Raw genomic sequence first — 16,445 nt, 5'->3', positions numbered from 1 at the left:
CCTAGGAGAGGGGGAGTTTGCTCATCGGCAGAGACTGAAAAACAAAAAAAAAAAAATCATAAAGTTATCGTATTTCTTTTTTCAGTCCTAATTTTAAAAAAGATACCCTTAGAGATGGATAATGTGTGAGAAAGTCCTGTGGTCCACTCACGTCCAGAACTGGTTTTTTTACTCTGTTGGATCAGATCATGTCCAGAACTGGCTTTTTTACTTAAGTGGCAAAATCCTCTGAAAATATCATTATTTTGTCCTTTCCTGGTTTAAAGAAAAAAAAAAGTCTTCATCATGGGTGACAGGAGAAAAGGATCCAATTGGATCATATGATTCATTTGTGGCTTCAAAATAGCTTTGGTCTAATGGGATTAAACCAACAGGCTTAAAGCCCACCAGTAAAGGGCAAAAGTACCATTTGTCTTTGAGGAGACAGTAGCTTTCACTGGCCATGAATTAATGAGAAACGCCGTTACTCATTTATTCTGAGGTCCTTTTCTTATTTTTCAAGTAAGCTGTCACAGTCAACATGTTTTGACTGACCAGAAGGAGATGCATTTTCCACCAAAACTTAAAAACCTCCTTGGTATTTCTGCTATTTTCTAGGAAGAGAATTTATCATAAGTTATTCTTCTGCAAGCGTCTTCAAAAAGGTTTGTGCACTAGCTCTAAACTGAAGCCAAGAAAAACGTGTGTGTGTGAGCATTTGTGTTCTGTGTCTGTAGGAAGTATGCTTTCCTCTCATTAACTGGTGGTCCAACCACTCTGAAGGGCAAAGGGGCAGTGAAGAACCTTAAGCTGTCCAAAGCCCAACTGCCTGTGTTGAACCTCACTTCTGCTGTTTACTCTGTGAATATAAGAGCAGGTTACTTGCTCTCTCTATGCCTGTTTGCTCCTTTGGAAAGTGGAGATGATAATAGTACCTCCCTCAATGTCGTGAAGAAGGAATGAGATATATTACTCGCAAAACAATTAAATAGTGACTGACACAGTAAAAAACTGAGTGAGTCATTGCTACTATCCCTCATGCTAATAAATTACTAATACCATTAACAAAGGATGAACTGTACATACCTTTCATACATCAATCCTACTTGTAGGAATTTATTCTACCTATAGATGGATTAACTTGTGTGTACAAGATATATTGTGCACAAGGGTTTGTGGCATTGTGTGTGACAGCAAAAGGCCAGACAAGCACTAAATTTCAAGGACTTAATAAAAGGGTTGGTTAAACTAATTAGGGAACTTCCATACTATGAAATATTGTGGAGCCTCTAAAAAGGACATTACTGCATTACATGAACCAACATGGAGCTCTCTCTGAGCTGTATTGGTAACTTTTTTCAAGCAGGATGTAAAAACAAATATCACATACTACTATTTCTATAAGAAAAGAAAGATATATATGTTTATATATCCAAACACAATCTCTGGAAGAAGATATAAGAATCTGACAATGGTGATTGCCTCTAGGAAGAGGAACTCAGGGACTAGAAGAAAGCAAGAGAAAGGAGACATTTTTATTACTACCATACACTATTGTATCTGTTACCTATTCAAAACATAAAATATGACATAAATGATAAAATTTTATAAGAAAACTTAAAAGAAAATAATATGTCACACAGCAAGCTTGAAACTATATTGTCAATGTACAAAACTGAATATTTTTAGATTATAACCATGAAGGTGAGATGACCCAAGAGCAAAATTCCAAGCTCCAAAAGTGGGTAGCTGCATGGACCCTGGAGGAATGGTTCAGGCTGAAGGATCTAAGATGTGGTTCCCAGAAAACGGGCAGATTCTGGATCCACTGAGGATAGAAAGGCCCTTTAGTGCCACCCTCCACTTCCATCCTCTGCCCATAAAAACTGAAGTGAGACCTCTCATCTTATCTATGAGCACCTAAGGGCCAGACCTTAGTCAAGGCTACGAAGACTTGGAATTTCTGATCCCAAATTACATCATTTTATGACTTACTAGGGAATCTCAATATTGAATGAGCCTTAAAAGTCCTCTAGATTAACATTAATTAATTTAGAGGTTGATCATGCTCTACAGTATTTCTGATGTGGTTGCCAAGCCTTCAGCAGCCAGAAACTCACTAACTCCCAAAGTAGCCCATTCCCTTTTCATATTCTCTAATTTTGTCTTCCACTGGAACAAAATTTGTCATACCATTGTATCTATTTTTTGTTTGTTTTTTTTTCAAAACAAACAACTTTTTGTTGAAGTATAGTTGATTTACAATGTTGTGTTAGTTTCCGTTGTATCTAACCACTAGTCCTAGTTTTAACCCTTGGAGCCTTTCAAAACAAGTCCAATTTCTCTCCTAAGTTTATTCACTCCTTTTTTCACCTATTATGCCCTAGGCACTATTCTAGGTGTCAGGAAAACAAAAATGAGTAAGACACAAATATGTCCAGTCTAATGGAGTAAGCAGATATCTAAACAGATCAGTAAAAACAATATAAATGCGAAGATAGAGATAGACACAAGATATCATAGAAGCCCATGCGAAATACATGAATTCTCCATCTTGGGTGGGGTTTGGGGAAATAGTGCTAGAATAGGTGACATTTGAGCTGAGAGGGGCAGGATGGGTGGATCTGGGGAAAGTGGGTGAGGAGGGATAAAGGTGTCCTGGACAGAAGGGGCTTTGGGTATTTGGTCTGCAAGAGACATAGTCCTGCATGTGTGACTGTGGCTTGAAGGGTCAGTGGGGAGTTGTGGCGAAATAAAAAATTCATCTCAAGAAAATAATCAAAAATGTTAATATTTTGTATATAGATTCATTTGTGTATTATTTTTTAGATTAAAAAAATGTATACGAGAATTCTTTTGCTGTATATCTGAAACTAACACAATATTGTAAATCAACTATACTTCAATTTTTAAAAACTTTAATGTTAACTGTACCTATCTCTGCATGGAAGAAATATTGTCAACTTTTATCTTTATTGTTCATCATTTTCCAATTTTTCTCAAATGACTATATAATGCTTTTATAACCAGAAAAGGCAAAATCATGATGAATCTGAAAACAGCACATCCCTCTGAGCCTTCCACAATCGTCCCCTCATCACCGAAGGCCTGAGTCAACAAGAGCAAAGGGTCTGGTGGGAGCAGTTCTGGGGTAAAATGTCTCAGCGTCTCCATTCTAGAGCTGTATCTCCAAGTCTTTCCTGCTTCGTTATGACATTGTCACAACAGCAACATTTCTCAATTAGTTTGATTAGTTTGAAATATCAATATGTAATCATCCTTCACTTGAATTTTTCAAGACTTGTTTTTGTTATTTGTTTTTATTATTTTTTTTTTTTTTTATTTGCACCTGTCATCGGGACGGGTTTGCATTTTTAAAAGATGCATGAGGTGTTCGGTCTCCCTAATGGCAAAGAAATGCCATGCTGGATGGGGAGCTCTGTGTTCTGAACAGATCCTGCCAGCAATGATGCAAGTTCATCAGGGACCAGGACCACAGATGAAGAGAGGGCTCTGAACAGGGACCATGAACTGGGAGGGAATGGGAAGACAGAGGTGTCTGAATTAAACCAGTAATGGATGTGGTTGACCTTCACTGAGCACTTGGACTTCACTTGCATGGTTCCAGTTAATCCTCACAAGAACCCTGTGAAGCAGGTAGTAGTAATAGTAGTTCCAGTAGTTGTTGTACCAGTAGTAGTAGTAATAGTACTTGTACTAATAGTACTAGTACTAGTAGTAGTCCTATTTTGCAGACAGGGTAATTGTGCCCTAGAGAGGTCAAGTAACTTGCCAAAGACGCCAGAGGTCGTAAGTGAGGAACTAGGTTTAAATCCAAGGGTCTTCACTACCACCCCGTGCTGTCACCTAATAGCAGACAGCAGGTTAGGACAGAGCACAAACGCACCAGACCCACAAGGAGCCCTGGCCAGCCTCTGTCACTCCTCAGCAGTGTTGCGAGGATTCAGGGTCCAGGTCCCACCAGGGAGCCACTTGAAGAGCAGAGCACAGCAGGCCTCAGGGCCACTGCATTTCCCTAATCACATTTGCTGAGCAGTCTTGTTGCCCCTCCACTGCAGCCCTTCCTCCCACTCTTGGTTCCTATCATCTCATCATTTCTTACCTGGATAATTACTCTCCCAACTGGGGTTCAGGCATCTGGGCTGGCCCTCCACATTGATGCTACAGGGCTCTTTCTAAACTGTAGACCTGATCATGTGCCTCCTCTGCTTAAAGCTCCTCAGTACCTCCTGATGCCTTTCAGAATCAAGGCCAGCCCACAGTACAGCTCCTCAGAACCTTTTGCAAAATCCTTTGAGTCAGGTGTGCTTTGGAATTCAGCCTTCTTCAGATTTTAGAAAGGCAATAGATATAAACTATTTCCTCTGTGTGTGTTAAGAAGCACTTCAGTTAGTTACGGAGAGCCTCTTACTCAAGCGTGTAAATATTTTTAGTAAAACATGGTAATAAATATTTGTGAAAAATCTTTTGGCTTTCGGAACTCTTTGGATTTCAGAATTGAGGGTGAGGGATTTGGGGCCTGTATCTATGCTGAATTTGAGCAGATAGATCTGACCCAGAAGAAGAGAAAATTCTCTCCCCCTGGTGCTCAAGGGGGTGGACTGCTCGTCTTTTCAAGCTCATAAGGAAGTTGGGAGCTCTTTCTTTTTTTTTTTTTTTTAAATTTTTGGCTGTGTTGGGTCTTTGTTGCTGCGCGCGGGCTTTCTCTAGTGGTAGCAAACGGGGTCTGGTCTTCATTGTGGTGCACGGGCTTCTCATTGCAGAGGCTTCGCTTACTGCAGACCACAGGCTCTAGGGTGTGGGCTTCAGTAGTTGTGGCGTGCAGACTCAGTAGTTGTGGCACATGGGCTCAGTTGCTCCGTGGCATGTGGGATCTTCCCGGACCAGGGATTGAACCCGTGTCTCCTGCATTGGCAGGTAGATTCTTAACCACTGTGCCACCAGGGAAGTCCCTGGAAGCTCTTTCTGAATTTGCAGATGAGGAGTCTAAATATTACTCTTTTCTGTACTAAACATTACTTTTTTTTCCCCAGAGTCTCTTCCATCACCAACACTCTCTTGCACATTGATTGATGGGAACATTACACTGCAATGCATGATCCTGGAAGATTACAACACCCGTCTAGAGCTCATACAATACTCCTGGGACTGTCCTTCAACAATACAGTGTCAGAGTGGCTCAAAACCATCTGAAGCGTATGTTACGAAGGAAGGTGATCTTTCACAGGAAATTCAGTGTATCATTAGCAAACAAAGCAGAAAAGGCCCTTCCGGGGCTGGTGGCTGCCTTGCTCTTCTAACCCCTCCCTTATCACTCTCACTCCCTTCACATCCCCACCACACACACACACACACACACACACACACACACACACACACACACCCCTCATCAGCCATCCCAAACTATTCATAGTTCCCCAGGTGGGCCATTAGCGTCGCATGGCTTTGCACGTGCTTCCCCTTGGCCAAATGTTCTTTTACCACTCCTTCAGCTTGTCAAATCCTCCTCTATTTTTGAAGCTTAGCTCAAGCACCACCTCCTTCAGGATTCGGATGTGGAAGCCCCTTGCCTTGCTTCATCCTTCCTAGCACTCATCACGCAGTCCTGTAATAAATGATCCATCTGCCCACCTCCCCCAGGAGGCTGCGATATGACAAGAAGCACAAAGTCTTATTCGATTTTGTATTTGCAACCCCTATAATAGCGTCTGGGCTCAGCTAATATCTGTAGATGTGTAATGAATTGTTTGGGGAGAATCCTGAGTTCCCCGACCTCACATTCCTGTGCAGATGGTGGTCCACTAAAGTAACGCCCCCAGCATCTCTAGAATAAACAGCATGCTCGGCTCGGAACCTCCTAGGCTTTCTTCTCTGAGTCTGCCCTCAAGAAGATTGCCTCCCAGCCCACAATCTACCTGGCACTCAGAGCCTGCCCCGTGGGGGAGGCCTGTGAGGGTCCAGCTGTGAGGACTGGGTAAGTCCTTCTAATTAAGCAGGAAGGCGTTTGGTTGTTGACCCAAAGCTATGTTCTCCCATCGGTTTTTTCAGTAATAAAAGGGATATTTTTATCTTCATATCAGTTCCTATGTCAACTTCTCAGTGGGTTCCAAACTCATAGGAGGAGGAGAGAGATGAGATTTATTGGTTCCCTGAAACCTGAACGAAATGTTTAATGAATGAATAAATTAATTACCACCCCGTAATTACCACCCTGAGATCAAGTCCCAGGCTTGGAGAAATTCCCCATCAAATAAGGGCAATGAGAGTAGAAGAGAGACTGTTTAACACAGGTTAGAAGGAGGGCTGGGTGGGGGCATGGTGACATGAACATCTTTGAATCAAAGAAGGTAAGTTCTGTGTGGAAGACAGTGAATAAATGTGATTGAGGCCCATGGAGAGTGAATGTGCAAATATAAGGAGGGGAGACTGGGGTGGGATACTGAAAAGAGCCTTAGGCCCGGACCCCAAGCACGGATTCATGGCTGACTTTCCACTTATAGGTTCAAGGGCCTCTCTAGGTCTTGATTTCCTCCTGGAATAATCAAATATATTTCTCAGGATTGTTGTGAACATCAAATGACTTAGTATGTAACAAGTCTGCATAAACTGTAAAGTGCTTTGCAAATCTGAATTAAGTACATGCAGAACCCCTTCCCCAGGGGCTGTCAGTGTTTCCACAGAATTACTCCTCCATTTTCCTCTTCTCACCTTTGGCTTTGCCCACAAGGGAGGCACACATTTGACTTTGAGAATAAATTTGGTTTAGGACTCTGGCTTCCAGGGAAGGGTCATCACGTCTCCCATGAACCACCACAGAGGCAGCCCTTTGCTGGAGTCAGAAAGGGAAGGAGATGGGACTTTTATTTTGCTAAAATGTATTACTTAGGCCAACTGAATAAGCTCTTGGGAGAAAGTAAAAAGATTTTCATAAAGTTAAATGAAAGTACGTCTACAAAATAAGTGGGGACGTAGAGACCCAAGCTCTGACGTGTATCTCATCCCCATACACGAACACACAAGCACACTCACAAATGCATGAACACGGACATGTGCATACATGCGTGTGTGCACACACGCACACACACACACACACGCACACCTTACTTTCTCTTCTTTGCAGAGCTAATTTTCTCAAATGCGGAAGCAGACAGATAGTTGCCCGCACAAAGGTGGGGTGGGATGGTCTTCTCTTAAAGAAAATGTGCCAGTGTCTTTGCAAAAATAAATGACAAAACATATTTTCTGGTGCTTTTCTGAAACAGTGTCAGAAAACTTCTAAAGTAGTTGGTCTTCCATCCTGCTTTCTTTTATTAAAATTAAAAAAATAATAATCATAAGCTTTGCCTTATCATAATCATAAGCAAGTAAAAAATTATTATTATAAAATAATACTAATCTTTTACCTGCCTCAATTTTCAAATTACTAGGGACTTACACTGAAAAGTCTCAGCTCCCAATAGTTGCCAGCAAAGCAAGAGCGACTCTGGTATTTCTCGACGTCACAGTCCCGACTTATCCAGTAAGAAACACAGTCCAGCGGGAATCCAGAGCAGCAGGAAAACTTCAGATGTTACCTTTTGCTCGGGTCAGTTTGAGCTTCTTCCCTCCCAGAGCACCTTTTGTCTATTTCTGAATTCACCACCAAAAAACATTTCTTTGCTCCAAGAGTTCAGATATTCAGTCTAAGCTTGAAAGGAAACACCGAAGACTATGATTCAGGCCTTTCTTCGGAGACTTTTCTGCAGCATTTGGCACTGCCGACCCCTCTCTCCTTGAAACTCTACCCTCTCTTGGTTTCCATGACACCAAATCACTCTGCTTCTCCTTCCTTCCTCCTCTGTCCCTCCTACTCCTTTTCAGTCTTCTTTAGTGAGTCTTCCTCCTTTGGATGCCCTTTCTGCTGTTTTTCCTCAGCGCTCTGTCCCAGGGCTCTTCCCTTCTAAATCTTCATAAAATCATTGGAGAGTTGGCAGCAATATACCTAACTGCCAGGGAAGCGGGGAAATATGGTTTCATATTCCAAGTTGCCTTGAGCCCAGCTACATAGCAGGGGTTCCTCTACTAAGGAACATAGAGAGAGAGAATGGAGGTTTGCTAGGCAAGCAGAAGCCTGCTGCAAGGGATGTGAAGGGGAGATGAAAATACTCGGAAGGCAAATTTCCGCACGCCGTGATTTTGCCTTTGTGTTGATCCTGGAACGGTACCATGAAATGCGTCCTCCACGAAGCTTGCCTGACCTCCTTCCTCACCCATCACAAGCAGGCTCCACTTACACTTTGTTTGCCCCTCAGTTACTGTCTCCCCACACTTCATGCATACATCTCTCCCACCAAATGTCAGCTACTTGAGGGAAGCAGGGACTCTACCATACTCATATCCCTCCTTCTGGTGGTTCAGAACCCTACTCATCATAGTCTTGAACAATAGCTGTTTGAATTGGGTTAAAACTAATCAAACTGAGTCACATGGAGGCCATGTAGAAAACAGACATTTCTGGTACGAGGAGAATGGCCTGGGTCCTCACAGGAAAGCATCTTCTAGAAATAGCACAGCCCAACCATCAGTGAACATGTGCTCTATATGGCCGTCAGAGGGGCTTGCTCAGGACCAGTTCAAATCATTTTCTTCCAAATATCCCATAGAGCTATTTCGCATCTCTCACATGAGGACACCAAGCTGCTTTTCTGGTACAAAGATACACCAGATGCCACTCCACCAAGCTGTTCCCATATGCAGTCCTCACCAGCACTATGGATCGGCCCCAAAGAAACCTGAATTTTTCCAAGTGAGGAGTTCTAGGAGAAGTAGAAATACCATTGAGCCTGCCTAAGGCATAGCACGGTTTATTCCACTAGTGGGACATGGAGAACTTCAGACATCTCAGGGACAGCCTTCTGGATCACTCAGTTCTTGAGAGTATCTTATTCTTATTATATGGTTGCAGTAAGAACCAGCCTCCTGGTTATCTGAGCTGCTAAATCACGAAATTTTAGGTTAAAGGTCAGAAAGCACTCAGGTGGTCTCCAGAATCCTGAGATCATTTTGTGATACTTCCTATGACAAGGAAACATACCTCTCTCTTTCCCCTACCGGACAAAGGTGAGCAGCATTAGTCCTTAGAGGCCAACTCAAGCTTCAGCAATTTTACCATTTTCCCACTCTGAGGAGACAGATTCAGCGAATAATCTAAAATGAGACAACAGGGGACCAGAGGATGAGGATGTGTACAGGAAGCCAAGATAGGTGAGGGAAAGGCAAGGCTTGGGGTAATCAAGACATTCTACGTGGAACACAACCCAAGCTGCAGTCTCCTCATTAACTGACTCCCTGTTACCAGGAAAAACAACGCAAAATTTTAAATGCCCAGAGAAATTGTTGAAGTTATTGTGTACTCAGAGGCCTTTGATGTTGATTGTCTCTGGCAAATTAAGAAGTAAATTTTTTCCTACAGTAATATTTTACTACTACTTTTTTTTGGCCACACCGCATCATGTGGGATCTTAGTTCCTGGACCAGGGATCAAACCCAGGCCCCCTGCATTGGAAGTGCAGAGCCTTAACCACTGAACTGTCAGGGAAGTTCCTACTACTACTTTTTGAATGTCCATAAATAGCAGACACTGCTATGCACAGGTCATATACATGAGTTCACCACGGAACACGTGCAACAAGAATAATGTCTCCATTTATAGAGGAAGGATCTGAGCTCAGAGAGTTTACAGCTACATAGCCATTAAGTGACCAAGCCTTATTTCAGTTTTAATGATGGCTTACACATTCTTTTAATTTCTGAAAGAATTAAAGCTTTGTTTACTATAGAGTGAGATTTCTCAACCTCAGCACTATAGACATTTTGAGTCAGAGAATTCTTTGTTGTGTTCTGTCCTCTGCCCTGTAGGATGATTAGGTTAGCAGCATCTAATAAAACCATAAAGATGCCAATAACACTACCACCCCAGTGTAACAACCCAAAATATCTCCAGATATTGCCAAATGTCCTGTGGGGGACAAAATTGTCCCTGGTTGAGGACCACTGCTATAGAGTGAGTTTTAAATGTCCTTTAAGTACATTAAAGGTAAATACAGAGACCGGCTTCACTGAAGATAGACTAAGGAAAATGGGACTTGTAAAAATTTGAGGTTAAGTGTCAGGACATGTTTCCCAATAGGGGATACTATTATGCTCTGAGTTGTGTTTATAGACAAAGCTGTAGGGTCCTCATCTCTACGATCTGACTGAGGTGCTGTCTGAGGAGAGGCGGAGGTGGGAAGAACATTTCCAGACCTTTCTAGCTGCAGAAGTTCATGATTAATCAGTAAGAAGGTGAGAACTGTCCACTTGGTTAAGTAGCCTGTATAGTATTTCTATATCTTAAGGAGTTCCAAAAAGGAAGAATGAAAGGAGACAGGAGGAAAAGGAGAAGCAAGAGAGAGATCCTTGAGAACATCCACCAACACTATGGCGTAGCCCGTTGGGAAGGAGTTAGCAAAGTGAAAGAAATAAATGACAGTACATGGCAGACTGGCCCCGTGGATAGGGAGGTGGGCCACTAATTGAATGTTCTGGACAAACACTCCGCTCCACAAGTATCAGAGATCATAGGCCAGGGCGGGCCTGTTTTGCCCATTTTGGAGCTCAGGCCGAAAATCCAGAGTCCCTTGCATGTGTGGATTTGGCATAATCTAAATGATAAGGGGCCAAGTCACTTTTTTCTCTTCATCAGTATATTTCAAGGGAAACCCAGGCCATCTGTTTCTGCCTTGTCAAATCTACAGCCACGGCATGGCTTTAGAGAGATGCAGTTGCCATCCAGATAATGGCATGAAGATTCTGATGTGCCAATGTAAGGTTTTTCAGCTTTCTTGTTTTTTTCTTTAAACAAGAAAGTCTGGTTTCTCTGGGAGAAAGCAATCCAAGTAATCAAAGATAACAAACCAAATAGATTCCAAGCCTGGCCAAGGGCTCCTCTAATCTTCTGAACTTCCGACAGGAAGGAAATTGGGTGACACAGTGCTGATGTGCAAGGTCAGTGCCTCCGCCCCGTGCTCCCCTCTGTCCCACTGAGAATGTAGATGGAGCGCAGCGGATAAATTCCACGTTTGTTTTACTGATCATTGCATCTCTCTGGAAGCAGAAGTAGCAACAGTGGGAACTGTGACTCTGGTGTCATTCTGATCAAGAGGAAAAACAGGGACAAAATGTGTAAGTGGCAAATAACTTGGGAAAAACAAACTATATCACCTGAGAGTTCAAAATAGGAAAAGACAATAAAGCCCACGAGACTGCAAGGCAGCAAACAGTCGGTCTTGTTCATCGCTTTTTCTCCAATTCCTCACACAATACCTGACGTACTATAGGCACTTGATAACTATTTAGTTACTTATGGGCCTAGAAGTTTCCTAGAATCTAGAAAGGAAATTTGAGAGGAATAGATGGATATGATTTTTATCATTGAATATGTCTTTTTTTAAGTTGGATTCCAAAAATGGGAGTCAGCAATGGAATTCTGATCATACAATCTCTAATAATAAAAAATGAAGAAAAGGAAAATATATCAGTTAAGATGCATTTGGCGGTAAGTAACATAAAGCTAGGCTAACAATGACTTAGACCTAAGGATATTTATTATTTATCACAAGAAGTCTGCAGGTGGGTAATGTCAGGATTGGCTCATAAGCTCCACACACAGACACTGGGTTGGGATATCTGTGATTCTTTGAGCTTCCCTCAGCTTCATAAGATGGTTGTCATAGCGCCAAGCATCACATCCTCACACATCTAAAAGCGGGAAACAGGCAACTGGCCGTAACAAGGAAAAGCCCCCTTGTGGTCCTCCCTCCTTGTATAAAGGACAAAATATCTTGGATTTGACACCAAAAGCAAAGGCAACAAAAGCAAAAATTAACGAGTAGAACTATGTCAAACTAAAAAGCTTCTGCACAGCAAAAGAAACAATCAACAGAATGAAAAGGCAACCTATCAAATGGGAGAAAATATTTGCAAATCATATATCTGATAAAGGCTTAATATCCAAGATATATAAAGGACTCATACAACTCAATAACAAAAACACAAACAACCTGATTAAAAAATGGGCAGAGGACCTGAACAGACAATTTTCCAAAGAAGACATACAGATGGCCAACAGATGTATGAACAGGTGCTCCACATGGCTAGTTATCAGGGACATTTATATCAAAACCACAATGAGATATCACCTCACATCTGTTAGATTGGTTATCATCAAAAAGGCAAGAAATAATAAGTGTTGGCAAAGGTGTAGAGAAAAAGGAACCCTTGTGCACTGTTGGTGGGAATGTAAATTGGTGCAACCACTATGAAAAACAGTATGGAGGATTCTCAAGATATTAAAAATAGAGCTACTGTATGAGCCACCAATCCCACTTCAGGGTATATATTCCAAAGGAATTAAAATTAGGATCTCATAGAGATATCTTTACTCCCATGTTCATGCAAAATTATTCACAATAGCCAAGATATGGAAACAACCTAGGTCCATCAACATATAAAAGAAGATAGATAGATAATGAATATTATCCGACCATGAGAAAGAAGAAAATTCTGATGTTTGCTACAACTTGGATGCACCATGAGGGCATTATGCTAAGTGAAATAAGTCAGACAGAGAAAGACAAATATGTATGACATCACTTGTGTGTGGAATCTGAAAAAGCCAAACTCAGAAACAGAGTAGAGTAGTGGTTACTAGGGGCTGGGTGGTGGAGGAAACGGGGAGATATTGGTCAAACAATACAAACTTCCAGTTACAGATTAACAGATTCTGGGGATCTAATGTACAGCATGGTGATTATAGCTAATAATACCGTATTATATACTTGAATGTTGTAAGAGTTAAGGCTTAAATGTTCTCACCGCACAAAAGAAATGGTAATTACATGATGGAATGATGGTGTTAGCTAATGCTATGTTGGCAATCATTTTGCAACATATAAATGTATCAAATCAATACGTTATACACCTTAAAATTGAACAGCGTTGTATGTCAATTATATCTCTATAAAGCTGGGTGGGGGGAAGAAGAAAATAATCAACAGTGTCAAATGCTCCTGATTGTCAAGTAAGATAAGGTCTGATCATTGACCACTGAACTTAGCAACATAGGGTTGCTGGGGGTAGATACTGGCCAAAGCCTGATTTGAGCGAGTTTTTAAAAATGTGAGAAGAGGAATTGGAGATGGTGAGTTTAGACTCTGAATTTGATTTTGAATTCCTTAGAAAAGTTTCTTGCAATGGGAAGCAAGAATTAGGGAAGTAGTTGTTAGGAGAAGTGGGATGGAGAGGAGATTTTTTTTTTTAATGGGAGAAATAACAGCCTGTTTGCATCCAGCAGAGGAAGGGAAGATGATAGAGAAGAAGAGGAGAACTGCTGAAGCGATGACCTTGAACAGTGAGAGAGGATAGGATGTAGTCAGCTTCAGATAGGATCACTTAAAGCGACCAGGCAATGGGAAGGCAGAGGTATGAATGCAGAGGCCGGCAGGCAGGTAGAATGTGGAGGTAAAAATCTGCCAACATCCTCTTCTACGTGCTTCAGTTTCTTAGTAAAGCAGGAATCAAGGTCAGCAGGTGAGAGTGAGGATGGAAGAGGATTTGTGGGAGGTTTGAAATGATGAAATGGCCATCTGGGAACGTGAGAGAGTAAATGGACCAGGGAGATATACTATGAAAATGATGCTGGGTAGCGTTAAGGTCTCATTTGAAGCTCATGGTCATGAATATAAAGTCAGACCAGGCATCAAGGTTGTGATTTTCTCCAGGAACACTCACCTCTCCAGGTGTGGTGGCAGAACAGATGGAGAGATCTAACCAGGGCTGTAGTTTTAATAAAACCATGAAGTGGCAGAGGGGCAAGGGAACAGAAGGTACATATAAATGAGTGATTATAAGGAATGATCATAGTTTCAGCTGGGTAAGAAGTGAAGAGAGGGCGTCAAAAGGGTGAGGGGCAGTGAAAAGAGAGTAAGATTAATTTGCTGGAGGTCCTCATGAGATTGAATAATTGCTGAGGGTCATGGTTCCCAGGGGAGAAGATGAAAAGCTAAGATGGTGTTAACAAAATTTGAGATGCATGGAACTGAGGGTGTGGACCACAGCAAACAGGTGTCTAAGAAGCAGCATCCTGAAGTATTTGAAGAGCTGAGCTGCATTATGGAAAAAGACTTTTTCTGTATTATTTTTGGACCAGTATTTGGAAATTATAGGAAGAAAAATTTCAGGGCAAGAGGAGTGTTCTGTAAAAGGAGAAGTGGAACAAAGATGCCTATAAAAGTAGTGAGATTTCTCCAACAGTTCAAGCAGAGGCTGGATAACCACCCAGCCTCTTAGGAGAGGCATAAAAGGGAAGATTTCTACAGTAAATCAATCATATGAGAAAACCATACAGGGCTCATGTTGCTGGAAAGTTCTTTCTTTTTCCAAAAAAAAAAAGGTTTTGCCTTATTGTAAGCCATAGAAGGGGAACTTTACAATAGTATGGCCATATTTGCTGATGGGAGCTGTCCTCCCTGCTAGGTCCCTTCTATCTTTGTGATGGTAGAGTCCCAGAAGTTCTGCAATTTCTACAAGTAACCTATTCCCAGGAGCTCCGTCAAATACTGGAGGGTAAATATCGAGTAGCAAATCCAAACACATCCACTTGGTCTCCATGGCTTCTTGCTCTATCCTCCAGCTGCAATGCTCTCCTCACTGCTTCACACACCATTTCATTGTTTGTCCTCACCCACCACCTGCGAGACCTGTGCCCTCTGCCCTCACCTTCAAGTCATCTCAAAACCAACCTTACCACAAGACCTCCCCAGTGTGTCTTCACCCCTGTGCCAGCCTAGAGCTTTCTTTCCCAACTATCATGGATGACACATTTGACACATTATTGGAGAACTATTTCTCCCCGTCTTCTCATATTTCTAAGGGATTTCTCCTCAAGAGCTCTCTCCCTATGTGGACAATTGTTAGAAGAAGCAATTCCAAACTCTATCTCTAATGGCTCCTTTGAAAAAGAAGAGTTACAATCTGACTGATTGAAGGCTGACATTCAACGGCCCATGTTTTACGAGGAAGCATGTTAACTGTGCCTCAGAATCAGGAAGCAGGCCCACTGTTGATGCTGTCATTGTTGTTTTTCGACTCCTATGGTCAGTGACAGTTTCTCCTCCATTTCCTGTCCCCATGCAGTATACACACGTGAGTCATTCAGCTTGTTGGTAAGAGCATTTAGAATCACTTGTATAGGTCCAGTCATATTGGGGTGGGAGAAATGAATCCCACCATGACCTCAGATCGAATTCATATTCCCCAACACAACTCACCAGAAGCAACGCTTGGGTTTATTACCCAGAGTAATAAATGAGTATATCCTTTCCCATTTAACTAGTGTTGCTTTAATGATTTCTCTAGCCCCTAGAATCCTAGAGGAGCAGAGGTGAGAGGCAACTCAACCCTCCCGCACTTAGTATTTGCTCTCAAGTACCGATCTCTTTCAATGCACAGATGTTTTGCTGCCAAACAAGATTCTACAATCTTTGAAGGCAGGAACACCTTATGCCTCTTTATAACCCCTCTAGCACCCACCACAGTGTCATATGGGTAATTGTTATTCAATAGACTACTTGTTAACAATACTATCCACAAGCAAATAAGCCCATGAATCACTAGCCCTGCCCTTGTACTGCCAGCTCTCCAAACGAAGGCTTGCTATCAAATAAGAGCATTGAAGGGGTTGAGTGAAAAATGAGACTTGGAGAGGACATATCTGAATTCCCAATGTGTTTCATTTGTTTTTCCCAGTGACACAGGCAAAACAATTTCTCATCCTCTTTCTGTGGATCGCAACACTTCAGAAACAATATAGATTTTATCTCTGGTCCAATTAATTGAAAAAAAAGCAAGGTCACTGCAGCCATTTTGTCCCCGTGCCTTGAGAACCATCACATCAACTGGGAATATTTAGCTCTCCTGTCACCTACTGCTTAGAAACAATACAAGTGGCATTAATAGGTCTTTAATCTTCTCATTAGGGCAGGCAGATGGGCTGGGGTTTGTGAGAGTACTGCAATGAGTATGAGAAAAATAAGTTTCCACGGTTCTTTCAAATAAGACTTAAGATCCAAAGAACACACTGTAAATGCCATTCTCTTCCTCCCGTTACATCTAAAACTCTTTTTCAATGAGAGAGGAAAGAAAAAGAATACATTCTGGTCATATTTAACTTGACCTCTTTTGCTTTGTGATAAGCCCATTTTGTTCTTAACCACTATCATTATATAGAGGAAGGATATTCATATGGAAGGAAGAGCCAAAACTACTTTGAATCTGAAACAAATGGACTGAGAACAAATGCGTTGCATTGTACAAGCCTGCCTAATGCACTTTTTTTTTTTTCTAATGCACTTTTAACTCGGCCCCAG

Source organism: Phocoena sinus, chromosome 1, assembly GCF_008692025.1.
Source record: "Phocoena sinus isolate mPhoSin1 chromosome 1, mPhoSin1.pri, whole genome shotgun sequence".
In the NCBI taxonomy this organism is placed as follows: Eukaryota; Metazoa; Chordata; class Mammalia; order Artiodactyla; family Phocoenidae; genus Phocoena; species Phocoena sinus.
Note: the sequence above shows the minus strand (reverse complement) of the source record.